The 15,559-nt window shown below is 36.4% G+C and overlaps 1 protein-coding gene and 1 pseudogene across 8 annotated transcripts in view; both read right to left on the bottom strand.

The window, feature by feature from the left end:
- RIMS2 (regulating synaptic membrane exocytosis 2) overlaps positions 1-15,559 on the bottom strand; it is a 473,698-nt gene that overhangs the window by 450,090 nt on the left and 8,049 nt on the right. The gene's annotated exons all lie outside the window — the stretch shown is intronic.
- Positions 1,202-2,074, bottom strand: LOC129084267 (60S ribosomal protein L6-like; annotated as a pseudogene).

Below are 15,559 nucleotides of genomic sequence, written 5' to 3'. Positions count from 1 at the left end.
ACACAGTATATGCTTCCATTTATTTTTATCTTCTACTTATTTCTTCAGTGTCTTATAATTTTCTGAGTACAGGTCTTTTACATCCTTAGTTAGGTTTATTCCTAGGTATTTTATTCTTTTTGAAGCAATTGTGAATGGGATTATTTTCTTAATTTTCATTTCTGTTAGTTCATTATTGGCATATAAAAATGCAACTGGTTTCTGGATATTAATTTTGTATCCTTCTACATTGCTGAATTCACTCATCAGTTCTAGTTGTTTCTTGGTAGAACCTTTGGGGTCCTCTACGTACAGGGCAGCAGCATCTGCAAATAATGACAGTTTTACTTCTTCCTTTCCAATTTGGATGACTTTTATTTCTTGTCTGACTGCTGTGGCTAGGATTTCCAGTACTATGTTGAATAAAAGAGGTGAAAGTGGACATCCCTGTCTTGTTCCTGATCTTGAAGGGAATGCTTGCAGTTTTTGCCCACTGAGTATGATGCTGGCAGTGGGTTTGTCATATATGGTCTTTATTATGTTTAGGTACATCCCCTCTAATCCCACTTTACTGAGAATTTCTATTATAAATGGGTGCTGGATTTTATCAAATACTTCTTCTGCATCTATTGATATGATCATGAGGTTTTTATCCTTCATTTTCTTTATGTGGTGAATCATATTTATTGATTTGTGAATGGTGTACCAAGCTTGCATTCCAGGAATAAATCCCACTTGATCATGGTGTATGATCTTTTTGATGCAGTGCTGTATTCAGTTTACGAATATTTTGTTGAGGATTTTAGTGTCCATGTTCATGAAGGATATGGGCCTATAATTTTCTTTCTTTATTGCATCTTTATCTGGTTTTGGAATTAGGATAATTATGGCCTCATTAAATGAGTTTGGGAGCCTTCCATCCTCTTGAATTTTATGAAAGAGTTTGAGAAGGAGAGATGTTAGTTCTTCTCAGAATGCTTGGTAAAATTCAGCTGTGAAGCCATCCAGTCCTGGGCTTTTCTTTGATGGGATTTTTTTGATTACTGCTTCAACTTCACTAGGTATAATCTGTCTATTCAAATTCTCTGCTTCTTCCTGATTTAGTTTTGGAAGATTGTATGTTTCTAGGAATTTATGGATTTCATCCAGGTTGTCCAATTTGTTGGCATATAGTTGTTCATAATATTTTTTTTAACAGATCAGTTGTTTAATTAGGTTTTTCAAAAGAAATTTAGAACTTCATTTTGTGAGGATAAAGCCTTTTTGTGAGAGCAAACACAGAGCGGAGATAGTCCTGGAGCTGAGGGACAGCTTTGATTTTTTGGCAGAATTTGTGAGTCAATGGCTTTCTGATCAACCTTACATTGCTCTGTAATCTTGTATTTCTCCTTCTCGGCGTCAAAGACCTCCCCCTCCTGGTACTTGGGCTTACGCAGCTTCTTCTTCCTGAAGTAAGCATCAGTGAGATGCTTGGGGATTTTCACACCACTGATATCAATTTGGTGGAGGTGGCGATGACAAATTTCTGATGTGTTCTACACAGAGGAACTCGATTAAGGGCCAGAGGTGCAGTCACAAGTAGCAAGCCACTGCTCAGCTGCTTCAGGAAAACCACCCTCTTGCCTCTGTGGTGCCCAGTGAGGATGATGAGAATGGTCCCGGGAGTGATGCTGGCCCACAGTTTTCTGACATGCTGACTGAAGGGCTTCTTGCCGTGGCTCAACAGCTTTCAAGGCACATCTTCAGTAGGATAGCATCTAGGCATTTTGCAAAATTTAACCAGTAGGGTACCACCATTCTTGTCACCACCAACTGGCTTTGTGACAGTAGCCATAACTTTCTCCTTTTTCTTTTCAATCCTGGATTTAGCTGCAGAATACTTCCTCTTGTACATGGCCTTTTGGGAATAGATGGCTGACCGGGAATACCTGCCAATTCCTCTGACTAGGACAGGGTTTGGGCTGCAATGGGGTTTCCCCTTCTTAGGCATCTTGGCCGTGAGGTTACCCTTCTTAACCTTGCCACTAGCATCAGCCTTCTTGGCTTCAGGTTTCTTCTCCTTGGCATCCATCTTCTCAGTTTTTTCACCTGCCATCTTGCAAGATGGGGGAAAAAAAAACCATAATATTTTCTTAAGTCTTTTGTATTGCTTTGCTGTCAGTTGGTATTGTTCCTCTTTCATTTCTGATTTTATTTTTGGGTCCTCTCTTATTTTTCTTGATGAGTCTGGTTAAAGGTTTCTCAATCTTATTTATCTTTTCAAATAACCAGCTCTTGGATTTATTAATCTTTTGTATCATTTTTTTAGCATCTATTTCATTTATTTCTGCTCTGATCTTTAGTATTTTCTTCCTTTTATTGACGTTAGGCTTTGTTGTTCTTTTTCAAGTTTCTGTAAGTGTAAAGTTAGATTGCTTAGTTGAGCTTTTTCTTGTTTTGAGTTTGTCTGGTTTTTTTGTTGTTTTGTAGGGGTGTTTTTGGTTTTCTGGCTTTTGGGGTTTTTCTTTTTCTTTTTGAGATAGGCCTCTCTTTTGTAATGATACAAATTTCCCTCTTAGGATTGCTTTCCCAGTCTCCCACATGTTTTGGATTGTTGTACCTTCATTTTCATTTGTTTCAAGGTATCTTTTGATTTCTTCCTTGATCTTGTTGTTGACCCATTCATTATTTAATAACATGTTACTTGGCTTCCATGTCTTTGTGTGTTTTTCAGTGTTCTTCTTGTGATTGACTTCTAGTTTCATAACACTGCGGTCACAGAAGAGTCTTGAAATGATTTTAATCTTCTTAAATTCATTGAGACTTGTGTCCTAACATGTGGTCTACCCTAGAAAACGATCCATGTGTACTTGAAAAGTATGTATATTCTGCTGCTTTGGGGTGAAATGTTATGAAGATATTATTAAAACCATTTTACCTAGTGTGTGGTTTAAGGCCAGTGTCTCCTTGTTGATTTTCTGCCTGGAAAATCTATCCATTGAGGTCAGTGGGGTGTTAAAATCTCCAACTACGGCTGTATTTCTGTTTCTCTCTTCCATTCTGTCTATCAAGATTTGCTTCACATACTGAGGTGCTCCTCACCTCAGTTGAGTGCATAAATGTGTGTTACGCTTATATTTTCTTATTGTATTGTTCCCTTTATCATTACGTAGTATCCTTTCTTTGCTTCTTACTTTAGCCTTGGTTTTAAAGTCTATTTTGTCAGAAATAACTACTGCTACCTCAGCTTTTTTTCCCTCTCCAGTTGCATGAAGTATCTTTTTCCACCCTTTTACTTTTAGACTGTATGTACTTTTTGATCTGAGATGTATCTCTTATGGGCAGCATATACAGGTGTCTTATTTTCTTCTCCTTTCAGCTACTCTGTGTCTTTTGATTGGAGCATTTAAGCCATTTACATTGAAAGTGATTATTGACAGACACATATTTAGTGCCATTTTATTGTTAGACGGTTTTCTTTTTTTTCTTCTTCTTCTTCAGGCAAGCCCATTAACATCTGTTAACATTTGAGGCAGTACTAGTTTGCTCTTAAAAACTCCTCTAGCTTTTTCTTGTCTGGGAAGCTCCTTATTTCTCGTTAAATGTTAAATGATAGCCTTACTGGATAAAATAGCCTTGGTTGTAAGTCCTTGCTTTCCATCACCTTGAATATTTCACGCCACCTCCTTCAGACCTGAAATGTTTCTGTTAAGAAAGCAGATAGTCTAATTGATGATCTCTTGTAGGCAACTACCTGCTTTTCCCTTGTCACTTTTAGGAGTCTCTCCTTGTCTTTAAGCCTTGTCATTGTAATAATGATGTGTCTCAGTGTAGGCCTCCTTGGGTCCAACTTGTTTGGGACTCTCTGAGCTTCAGGGCTTATGTGTCTTTTTCCTTCACCAGATTAGGGAAGTTTTCAGTCATTATTTCTTCAAATAGGTTCTTGATCCCTCGCTCACTCTCTTCTCCTTCTTATTCCCATTATACCTTTGTTGTTACATTTCATGACGTCCAAAATGTTTATTAAGCTCTCCTCATGTTTTAAAAATTCTTTTTTCTTTTTGCTGCTCTACCTGGGTGTTTTTTTCCTACCTTGTCTTCCAAATCACTGCTTCGATTCTCTGCTTCACCTAGCCTACTGTTTATTCTTTCCAGTATATTATGTATTTCAGAGATTGCATTCTTTATTTCTGACTGGTTCTTTTTGATAGTTTCTATGTCTTTTTTCATGCTATTGAGTATCTTATAATCATTACTCTAAACTCTCTAGCTGATAAATTGCTTGCCTCCATTTCATCTAGCTCTTCTTCTGGAGAAATTTTGTGTTGGCCCTTGAAGAGGCTCTCTGTGTCTCCAACTGTCTCTCCCTGGCAGACAGAAACCCTGCTTCTTTTCACAGCTGGATGTTATCTGGGTTCTTTTCTGGCTATGGTGTTATAGGCCAGGGAGCCCAGCTTGGGGTTTATATTCCACATTTCTTAGGGGGGACCCGCCAGCGGCTGAACGATCCCTTTGGAATTTCAGCTGCAGCCCTTGGGAGCCCAGCCAGCCCTTTCGTGCCTCCTGCACACTCTACCCAGTCTTGTTGTGGTAAACTGGTTTCTTCTGTCTGTTGTTATAAGGCTTCTCCCCAGCTACAGTTCAGTTGGTTATTCAGAATGATTTCTCTACAATTTAGTTGTAATTCCAGATTGGTCCTGGGAGGAGGTTAGTGTAGCTTCCACTTACTCCTCCACCATTTTGGATCCCAGCATAAGTTTTTAATTGAAAGCACCACTGATATTGTCCCATTATATTTCAGGACATATTGTATATATAGTATGTTATTAATTCACTGAATTATTTATTCCATACATATCTCCCTTATAAGAGGGGCTCCCTCCCTACCTTACGTCTCCAGAAACAGTGAAAATCTTATTATAGCTGAAAGAAAAGATTTATTAAAGGAAGAGATGGAAGAAGAAGCTAGAAAGATAGGTTAGAAAGAGACTGTGAAGGACCTCATAAGCAAAAATAAGTGGTATGAATTTTATCCAAAGCATTAGGAAGCCTAAAGAGGCCTTCAAACTAAGGAATGAATTAATTAAATTTGATTTTTAAGATGGCACTCTGCAGCAATACAAGGAAAAGCCCACTACAGAGACATAATATAGAGACAAGACAATGGTAGTTCCAGTGAAAATACACCGGTGACAATGTTTACACTAGTTAGATTTTCTGACATTAAATCAGTAGAATTTATTGACATAACAGACCCTATCATACTCTTATTTCAAAACCTTTCACTCTAATCAAATATTCCAATGAGATAAATTCAAACTTTTTAACATGGCATACAAAGATAAGTGATCTAAATACTTATCAACTGATACAATCATAAAAAATTAGTATGATTAACATTATTTCCAAATAAACTATAGATATAGATATAGATACCTGCTTGTTGTGTAATAAGAGTTGCCGAGAAGCTCTGACCAGTGTGGTTCAGTGGGTATCATCCTGCAAAGTGAAAGGTCACCAGTTCTATTCCTATTCAGGGCACATGCCTGGGTTGCGGGTTCAGTCCCGGTCAGGGCACATACAAGAGTCAACGAATCAATGTTTCCCTCACACTAATGGTTCTCTCTCTTTCTTTCTCCCTCCCTTCCCCTGTCTCTAAAAGTAAATAAATACAATCTTTTTTAAAAAACAGTTGAAGAATAAATTATTGATATAGTCATTTTAATAATTTCCAAATTATTTGTTGAGTTTTAGCCTCTTTAATGGGACCATAACTTAGTATTTAGAACCATACCAAGCTTTTCCCAACATCATTCTCATTACAATAACAGTCATTAGTGGCTGGTACCCAGCAGCACTTTGTTGCAGCTATAAGGCAGCTGGGCATCCCACCTGCATGTCACTGTCACATAAGCACATATACAGATGCCTGTGTTTCCCACAGGGCATGAACCCTTGGTGTCTCAGGACACCTCCCAAAAAATGGTTCCACAAAACTACCTGCACTGCAGCCTGCTCCACTGCTTCCAACAACAGGACACTCTGGAATATCAGGCAAACACTGACACTCCAGCCACCACATACCTCCCAAGGACCACATTAATTCATACCAGCAAGGTTACCAAGACCCATAATCCTCCTCTACAGATTATTACATTGGATAATATCTCTAGGTAACCTATTCTCTCAATAAAATTTACCAGTCTACATGACAGTTATTCAGTACAGGGTGGGGCAAAAGTAGGTTTGTAATTGTTCCTATGGAAAAGATAATTAATAAATAATAACAGAAGAATAAACTCTGTTTTGCGTAGTCACAATTATAAACCTACTTTTGTCCTACTCTGTATTTTAATAACGATGTGCTTGTGCATATCAGTTAAATACCAGGCCTACATACAAGGTCCTTTACAACTGACCCTCACAAATTAGCTTCTATCTCTCCATCCCTTCTTCCCATCTTCCATGCATCTAGCAATAAAGATATACTGGCCATTCCCCCAAAATGTCCTTCTCTTCTACATACTGAATTATAATTTTCCTGTAAAGCTAGTTTGAATGTTATCTTTGTTTATAAAGCCTTCTCTTAAATTCTCCATATTCATATACCTATTCTTTCTCTTTTTCAGCTCAACAACTGGTACATAACTATTATAAAGCACTTATAATGTACTTAATTATTCATTTCCATGACTCTTGCCCACTAGATTTTGAGCACCTCAAGTGTAGAGACTACATCCTATTCCTCTCTATTTCCTAAATGAGTACAGTGACTAGTACAAGGCAGAGACACTCAAAACACAGTTATTTAAAATAAGAATGAATAAATACCTAAACAAAAAATAATCATCTTTACTATACTGTATGCCATAATGGAAAATTGTACATGCAAACTTAAACATGTACAAGAATACATCAATTTTTTCTAAATTATTTTAGAGAGTATAGAGTATACATGGCTTTGTCAAAGCAGCACCATGTAGCATCTCTCCTTGGCCTTCCCAATGGATCACCTCAGGTGGTCTAGTCTAATTAGTACATTTACCACAATGGTGTTATTATCTATTGAGTTCTTCATTTTATACAATAATATTAAGTATTTCATTTTAATTTAATTTGCCCTTACTTTCACATTTTCTAACATATAAATGATGTGTAATTGCTATCACTATCCTCATCAGCATCATCATTATCCCATATTAAATGTCCCTATTAGAACATAAATTATTGTCATTTTTTTATTGTTTGTCCTTCTTTCCTTTTTCTTCCTTTCTTTTATTTTTTTCTTTTTAATTGGCTTTTGATGCTAACAATTAGCAAGAGACTCATTCATGACAGAATGTCATAGTGAATTACTTTAATTTTAAAAATAAAAGTAATTTAAATAATTAAATAAATTTTAATAGACTTTTTTTGAAAACCATTTTAATCCTTCAGGAAAGCAACTGTGAATTTTTCAAAACTTTAATTATTGAAGTGAAAGTTTAAGTCACTAGTTAACAATATAATAAGGATCTCAATTTGGATTTCTATATCCTGATAATTCTTCTCCTCCTCAAACTGTCTTTTTTGCATGAAAAGTTATCACAAAGCAACAGAGCCAAATAAACAACATCAGCACCTTAACAGAAAGTAAAAGATTTTACTTTTTAAAGTGTCTGCACATGAAAAATAACAAAGCACAAGGCAGAACTGCTTATTTACCAGTCTGCAAGGAAACTGCCAACTTTATTTTAAATCAATTAACCAAAAGGGAAAAAAGAAAAAGAACAAGTGGCACTTGCAACAATATTATTAGTATTTGAGAGGACATTCATATTATATAGCATTTGAGAGAACACAGAGACAACCCTAACCAAGAAGGTTACTTAGTACTAAGTTTTCAATGCAGATTAGTGAATCTACAGTTAGTAATCTAGTTAACAACCGATATTACAGCCCCTGAAGGGAAATAGCTAAAAAGGTATTATTTGTCTTACACTGTACCCCAAAAAATGAAATATTCAGTTCAGTAAATGAAGATTTTAAAACAAAGTATTGTAGCAATAATGTATAAATTTGCAAGAGAAGAAAGTATAAATTCTGAAAAATTTGAAATTCAAATAATACTATCTTATTCCTAGAGATGTTCTTATTGTAAAATCTTGCCTGTAGATACAAATTTCACATTAAATACTGTTTTCAAAAAGAAGAATCCAATGAATCCCAAACTGCTGCAACAGCAATTACTTTTGACTGTGTACAACAAAAATGAGTTCAGAATACTACTCTCCACTGTCCTGTACTTTTGGTGCATTGTTTATTCAAAATGAAAGTATTTCCTTTAAAGATTTCATTTATTTTTAGAAAGAGGAAGGGAGGGAAAAAAGACAGAAACATCCATTGGTTGCCTCTTGCACACTCCCAACCGAGGACCTGGCCTGCAACCCGGGCATGTGCCTTGACCCCAAACCAACCTGTAACCTTTTACGTTCACAGGCAGGCACTCATTCCACTGAGCCACACCAGCCAGGCTGAGAGCATTTATTTTAAAGTTTTTGGTCTAAATAGAAGGATTAACATTGTAATTCTCGCTTTACAGATTTTGTTAATAGTTGATAACTGGTTTCAAAAAATGGCTTACTTGACAGTTCCAAATATCTAAAATAAACAAAAATTTTCCACGAACCATGTATATTAATGAGTATGACAAAGTGTATAGAGTCAAAGCAATAACTCAACTTCATAAAAACTAGGGTAAAATGATTCACCAGGGTTAGTGAAAGTTATCATTTGAGTCCCAAAGCCAGTATTGTATATACTTTAAAAAGAATATCAACATTATTTTTAAATAATAGATATTCTTTAAAAGTTCAAGTGGAGCCCTGACCAGTGTGTCTCAGGCAGACGTCAACGCACAAAGCAAAAGGTTGCTGGTTTGCCCAGTCAGGGCACATGCCTAGGTTGCGGGTTCATCCCAGTCTGGGCGCGAGTCGGGTAAGAGGAGCAACCAATGGATTTTTCTCTCACATCAATGTTTCTCTCCCCTCTCTTTCTCCCTTTCTTCCCTCTCTCTAATAAACAAACAAACAAACAAACAGATATTTAACAGCTCAAGTGGACATGAAATCCATTCACATTATAAAAAATTTCAACTTTACATTTGTCAATAAAAGAAAAAGAAGGGCAGTTAAAGAATATTACCACCATTGAAGTAAAATTTAAAGAGGATGAATTTTCAAAATTCTGGCTAATATAAGAGTTTCCATCACCTTTTTTGTTTAAAAAGAATTCTTTCCTGTAATTTCCTACCAATTACTGACACAGTATTTCTTATCAGCAGTGACTATAGAGAACTTAAAGAGATTATTGTTGAACAATCTTGATCAGGAATTATGTGTATGTTTCAAAACTAAGAAAATAAGTGATTTTTTTTCAAATGTTGTACTTACAGAGGCCAGCTAATTTTCCCATTTTAGATGTCAGAAAGATACTATTTAAAAGTTTTTACAATTCAGCATATACTATCTTCCATAATACTTCACATTTGTTTTGCTTATAATTATATAATAGATGAGATTCATGAGATTTATTTTTTTTTAGAAAGTCCCATGTAAATACCCCCAAATCTTTTCAATTTACCCCATCATGACATATGTGTCTATTTTCATTTACTGTGTGTGGCATGATATGAAAAATGTTTGAAAGCACTAAGTAAAGGAGTGTAATTATTTAGCTAAAATACATAGTGGAAGGGAAGAAAACAGGACCGCAAGTAGTAAATAAATAGGGGACAGATCATCACAGGTCTTGTGTGTCATCCTAAGAATTATATACTTTTGCCTGCCTTTGTCAACCAGAGATCTAGAAGAGAATTAACCTCTAAGGTCCTAAAGCAACCATTGTATGAAATGAATTAATTTATCTCTTATGCATCTACAATGGTAATAGCTATATACTCATACCTGGCAAAAGTGAAAAAAGAATTACCCATAATTTTGTGTGTTCCATGGTAGAGAGGAGGGACTCCAGTTAAAGGCTGCATGCAGATAGCACTGGGAAGACACTGATATTTTAAGCAAAAGAGTTACTTACATGATCATTTTTCATATGTGAAACTCTTTCTGGCAACAGTACCTTTTAAATCATTTTTACTAAAAATCCAAATGACCTGAGATCAAGACCCCAATATTGATCTATTTAAGTGAGCCAACCGCAGCAAAAATCTAATGTTCAATTCTTACCATTAAATATTATTTTCAATGCCTGGTGAGAATAATACCATCAATGGCCACCACAGGCCCATAACCCCTTACCCATAATTCCAAAATCCAAAAAGCTCTGAAAACGAATTTTGTAACTCTGTCCTAAATTCCTGATATTAATTAGCATGAGGTGTTAGATTGTCTTTATTTAACCCACTTACAAATATTTTGTGTTTCACTGGAGATACATAAACGTGTTTGATTTTTGATTAGGGGCTGCTGTCCTGACCTTGCAAAGAGTTTCATATTATAGCACTTTACAATATGGTATATGCACCTTACATTTCTAAAATCCAAAACAACTGAATTCTAAAACACATCTGGCATCATGAGTTTCAGTTAAATGATTTCGGACCTGTTTTCAATCTCCATTTCACAGAGCTGAGAGAGTTTAAGGTGATTCTTCAAGATAACTTAGCTTGTGAATGATGGAAACAAAACTTTAATCCAGATCTCTAAATCTGGTTTTTTAACCCTACCCAAGACTGACCATAAATGAAAAAACTTTTTTCTGCATAAAAGGACATTCCACATATTTCATATATAACATAAGCATAGATTAATATAACAAATTTTAAGTGTAAAGTCAAGTCTGTTTATATCTAACCCTCAAAAAAATTTTTCCTGCTACTTTAATGCTTTAATTTGTTTTCAACTTCACTGTTTTACACAGAAGAATAACTTCACTATCTGGCTTGAGGTCACTGACCTCAAGTTAAGAATACCATCAATTATTATGTTGATGTACAGATAGAGGTTTGATCTCCAAGATATATAAAGAATTCACTCGACTCTACTCCAAGAAGACAAACGATCCAATCAAAAAATGGGCAAAGGACCTGGGCAGATGCTTTTCTAAGGAGGAGATACAGAGGGCCCAGAGGCATTTGAAAGGATGCTCAGCATCACTAGCCATCAGAGAAATGCAGATCAAAACCACCATGAGGTACCACCTCACACCGGTCAGAATGGCCATCATAAACAGATCCACAAACAACAGGTGCTGGCGAGGCTGTGGAGAAAAGGGAACCCTAGTCCACTGTTGGTGGGAATGCAGACTGGTGCAGCCACTATGGAAAGCAGTGTGGAATTTCCTCAGAAAGCTGAAAATGGAACTGCCTTTTGATCCAGCGATTCCCCTGCTGGGACTATACCCTGAGAACACCAAAACGCCAATACAAAAGAACCTATGCACCCCAATGTTCATAGCAGCACAATTGACAATAGCCAAGTGTTGGAAGCAACCTAAATGCCCATTAGTAGATGATTGGATCAAAAAATTATGGTACATATACACAGTGGAATACTACGCAGTAGAAAGAAAAAAAGAAGTACTAAACTTTGAGACAGCATGGATGGAACTGGAGAGCATCATGCTAAGTGAAATAAGCCAGGGGGCGAAAGACAAATACCATATGATCTCACCTATAAGCGGAACCTAACCAACAATGCAAAGATGCAAGAAAAATATGACCAGCAACACTGAAAGGAAAAGAAATCAACAGAGACAAGAGGGAAGACGGGGGCAGGGAAAGGGAAGGGAAGGGGAAAGTCAAGGAACATATAGCAAGGACTCATGGACAAAACCAAAGGGGAAGAGCTGAGGGAGGGAAGGTGGGAGGGGGCAAGGGAAAGAGGTGGGGGGGAGGCAGAGACAAATGTATTTAAAAAGTAAATAAATTTAAAAAAATAAAATAAAATAAAATAAAACAATAATGTGTATATCCACAATCAAAATTTGACAAATGTTAACATGTTTTAACATATTTTAACATGTTAACACATTATAACATGTTAACATATTTAACTCTTTCTTTTTAAGAAAAACAATATTGCAGCACGATCCCATTTCATTTTCATCCTCACCAGAGGTTACCATTAAAATGTCAGCATATGTCCTATCTATGCATGTTTTATTTATATTTTGATTGTGTTTATTGAAGAGTTAGACTGTAGTAATTTGCATATAGTTTAGTACATTTATATATGTAAAAGTTACTAAAATAAACAAATATGTATATGGAAAAAAATTATGTTGATGTAATTTTTCACTAAAATTCATAAAAACTGCAAAGCAAATAAAAATTTAAAGGGAGAACTTTAAATAATTATCCTAGGGATTGCCAAATATTCTAATGCCAATCTTGTCAATCTTGTAATTATTTTTTGAAAAATATTTCTGCCTCTCTGTCCATGCACGGTAGAACTGCACTTCTCTATCCTGTTGATCAAGTAACTTGATTTAACTTGATTTGGCCAATGGAATGTGAGCAGCAGTCTGTCTGGAAAAAGTACAGCCTTTGTTAATTAATATAATGAGACCAGTTTGTGCAACACCCATGTAGCCTGGCAGCCAAGGAGAGTGGACTGGAATGCACATGCATGAACAATGAGGACCCCACTCTACTAGTCAGTGGTGGCAGTAGATGCCATTGAATGAATTTGTGTACTGTGTGGCCATCACATTCAAAACGACTTGAGCAAGTAGAGCAACAATTCTGCATCAAATTTTGCATTAAGCTTCAACATTCCTCTGCGGAAACTATTCTGATGATTCAGAAGGCCACAGTTATGGACAACTGGTGATTGGCAGCTTCATCATGACAATGCACCCACTAATGCATCACGTGTCCTGCTCAGTGTTTTGGTGAAACATCAAATCACCCAGGGGACTCAGGCCCTTACAGCCCAGATTTGGTGCCTTGCAACTTCCGGTTTTTCCCAAACCTAAAATCACCTTTAAAAGGGAAGAGATTTCAGGCCATCAATAAGATTCAGGAAAATACAACGGGGCTGCTGATGGTGACTGGGAGAACTATGTGAGATCCTGAGGACTAAGGCATCATTGTCCTATGTACTGTGTTTCTTGTATCTTCTTTAATAAATGTCTCTATTTTTCATATTACATGGCTGGATACACACACACATACATACATACATACACACATATACACACATGTACACACAGGGTCTGGCAGAATAAACACCTGATTGAGTGTGGCTGGTAGGATAATAATATAGGTATAATAATTTATAGTTTTAATTTGAACATTTCACCTAAAATCTCACATGGTGGGCTTGAGTGTGATATTGTTATGTTACAGAATTACATGCTTATGATTTTGTAATAAAAGATTTTGTAATAAAAAGGGGGTGTTATTTGTACCAGACCCTGTATTTCACCTGAGAGGAAACTTTAAGACACAACCTGTTATTCAGCACAGCCTCTCTTTTCATGTGCTCCAGCTAGCATCTCCATCAGCCTGTGTGTTCCAGAATAAGGGTGACATGGAGCAGAGATCCTAGGTGACCCAGAGAAAACATGTAGCAGGAAGAAAAATAAACCTTTGTTGTTTTATGCTACTGATATTTTGTAATAACACAGTCTACTGTAAATTTATAAATTTATTGCCTGCTAGCTCCAAATCCACCCTTCTTTGTCCTGTTTCGTGATACTAGATCTGGACTCGAACCATTTCCCTTTTACCAGATGGCACAATGTTAAGCTTTGTCAGTAGAGGGAGCTAGAGGGACATTAAAGGAAGGGGCTACTCCTAGTTCTGGGTGCCTTGCTGTTTTCCTGAGATATTTGGCTGCCAAGAGATTAGAGAACACCCACTGGCACGCGCCCTCTTAGCAGGGCTAACCATGAGGCATCTTTCCAACAGTTTAAGCAGCCCTCCACACAGTATCCCAGCAAGTCTTGCTGAAACCCACTACGTGGCTTCCTGGTGAGTTTCCTGAGCACTCCTGCCAGCCTCTCAGCAAGTCCCACTGACATCCCCACAGATGATTTCCTACTTGTTTACCCAATACTGTGACAGCAATGAGCCATAGCCACACCCTCCTACAAGGGCTGAATCTCAGCCTTAGCCATGAGGGGAGAGGCCTCTTCCAAGTTTGTTCCTTGCTTAGGTAACTGGACCTCAACCCTTAAAGTGGGAGCTGCTCTGTGCTACAGGTTGATAATCCTTTATATTAAAATTTTCCTGTTTAAACTACTATTTCAGTTTGTCTCCTGACAGAACTCTAATATCTAGTGTATCCTATCACATAAAACTATATACTGCAGCATGAATTATTATTAGTACTTTTGAAAGACAACCTTGGATTATTTTCTTTTTCTACTTTATTTCACAACTACTTTTAATATTTTATATACTTAAGTTAAAACACCTTATTATATTTTAAATAACATAATGTTTAAGTAATAATGCATACTGTATCTTTTTATTAAGTCACACTTCTAGGCTAATAACCATAAGAAAAAAAAGGCACACATTGTAGGATCAGAAATGGGCCTTCAACCAAACATTCCAAGAGAAACCATATTCTTGTCAAAAGATTAAATCCAAATCTTTATTTAGTCATACTGCAATATAAAGTTTATGATGAGTCTTTTAAATGATAATTAAAAGACTGCATTTGGAAAGATTTCAATAACACTTCATTATGCTAGTCATATGGCTATATTATTTATTCTTCCCTCTATAAAAATAAATACAATAATTAAAATGACTAGTTAGGAAGAGCACTTATGTGCAGAGCCCAGAACAATTAATACTGTTGGTCCCCAGGTCCTCAATCCTAACCCCAGTTAGAACATTTTAATTCAGGAATAAAATGTTAAATTAAAAAGTGAAGATCAGATTGGCAGTAATTTGAGGGCAATAAAGCATTATGAATCCATGGAAAAATGCATTGTAAAATAGTATCTCAAAGATATCACTCTGAAATTTGTGTCTCTGAATACAAAATACATTTTTTTAAAATAAGAACACAATGTCTACTTTATAAAAAACATATATCCAATCTTATATCTAGCAGCACTCACTAGAGAAATGTAAGAACGCAGCCCCCCACCACAAAAGGTGTTCACATTCTAATTCCAGGAAAGTATAAATATGTATCCTTACATTGCAAAAAGGATTTCACAGATATGATTAAGAGGGAAGATTGTTCCAGAATATCTAGTGGGCCCAATCTATCATATGAGTCTCATGAATCCTTAAAAGAGAAAAAACTTTCCCAGTGGTGAGCAGAGAGATGCCCACAGAAGTAGTGTCAGAGAGATGGCATCATGAGGACTCAACAGCCTGTTGACGAAGAAGGCTATTTCTAAGCACTAGAGACAGGCCTCTAGAAGGTTCGAACAGCATTCTGTTGATAGCCAACAAGGAAAAGGGGATCTCAATCATATAAGCTCAAGGAACTGAATTCTTTTAACAACCTGAATGATCAAGGAGACATCCTCCCCCTTTTGATTCCAGGAAGAAATGCAGCCAGTTCCTTTGATTTTAGTCCAGTGAGACCCCTGTTAGAACTCTGACCTAGACAGCTGTCAGATAATAAATGTG

Source organism: Pteronotus mesoamericanus, unplaced genomic scaffold (genome assembly GCF_021234165.1).
Source record: "Pteronotus mesoamericanus isolate MK-2021 breed Mesoamerican mustached bat unplaced genomic scaffold, CSHL_Meso_final scaffold_174, whole genome shotgun sequence".
Classification (NCBI taxonomy): domain Eukaryota; kingdom Metazoa; phylum Chordata; class Mammalia; order Chiroptera; family Mormoopidae; genus Pteronotus; species Pteronotus mesoamericanus.
This window is presented reverse-complemented; position numbering and strand designations above follow the sequence as displayed.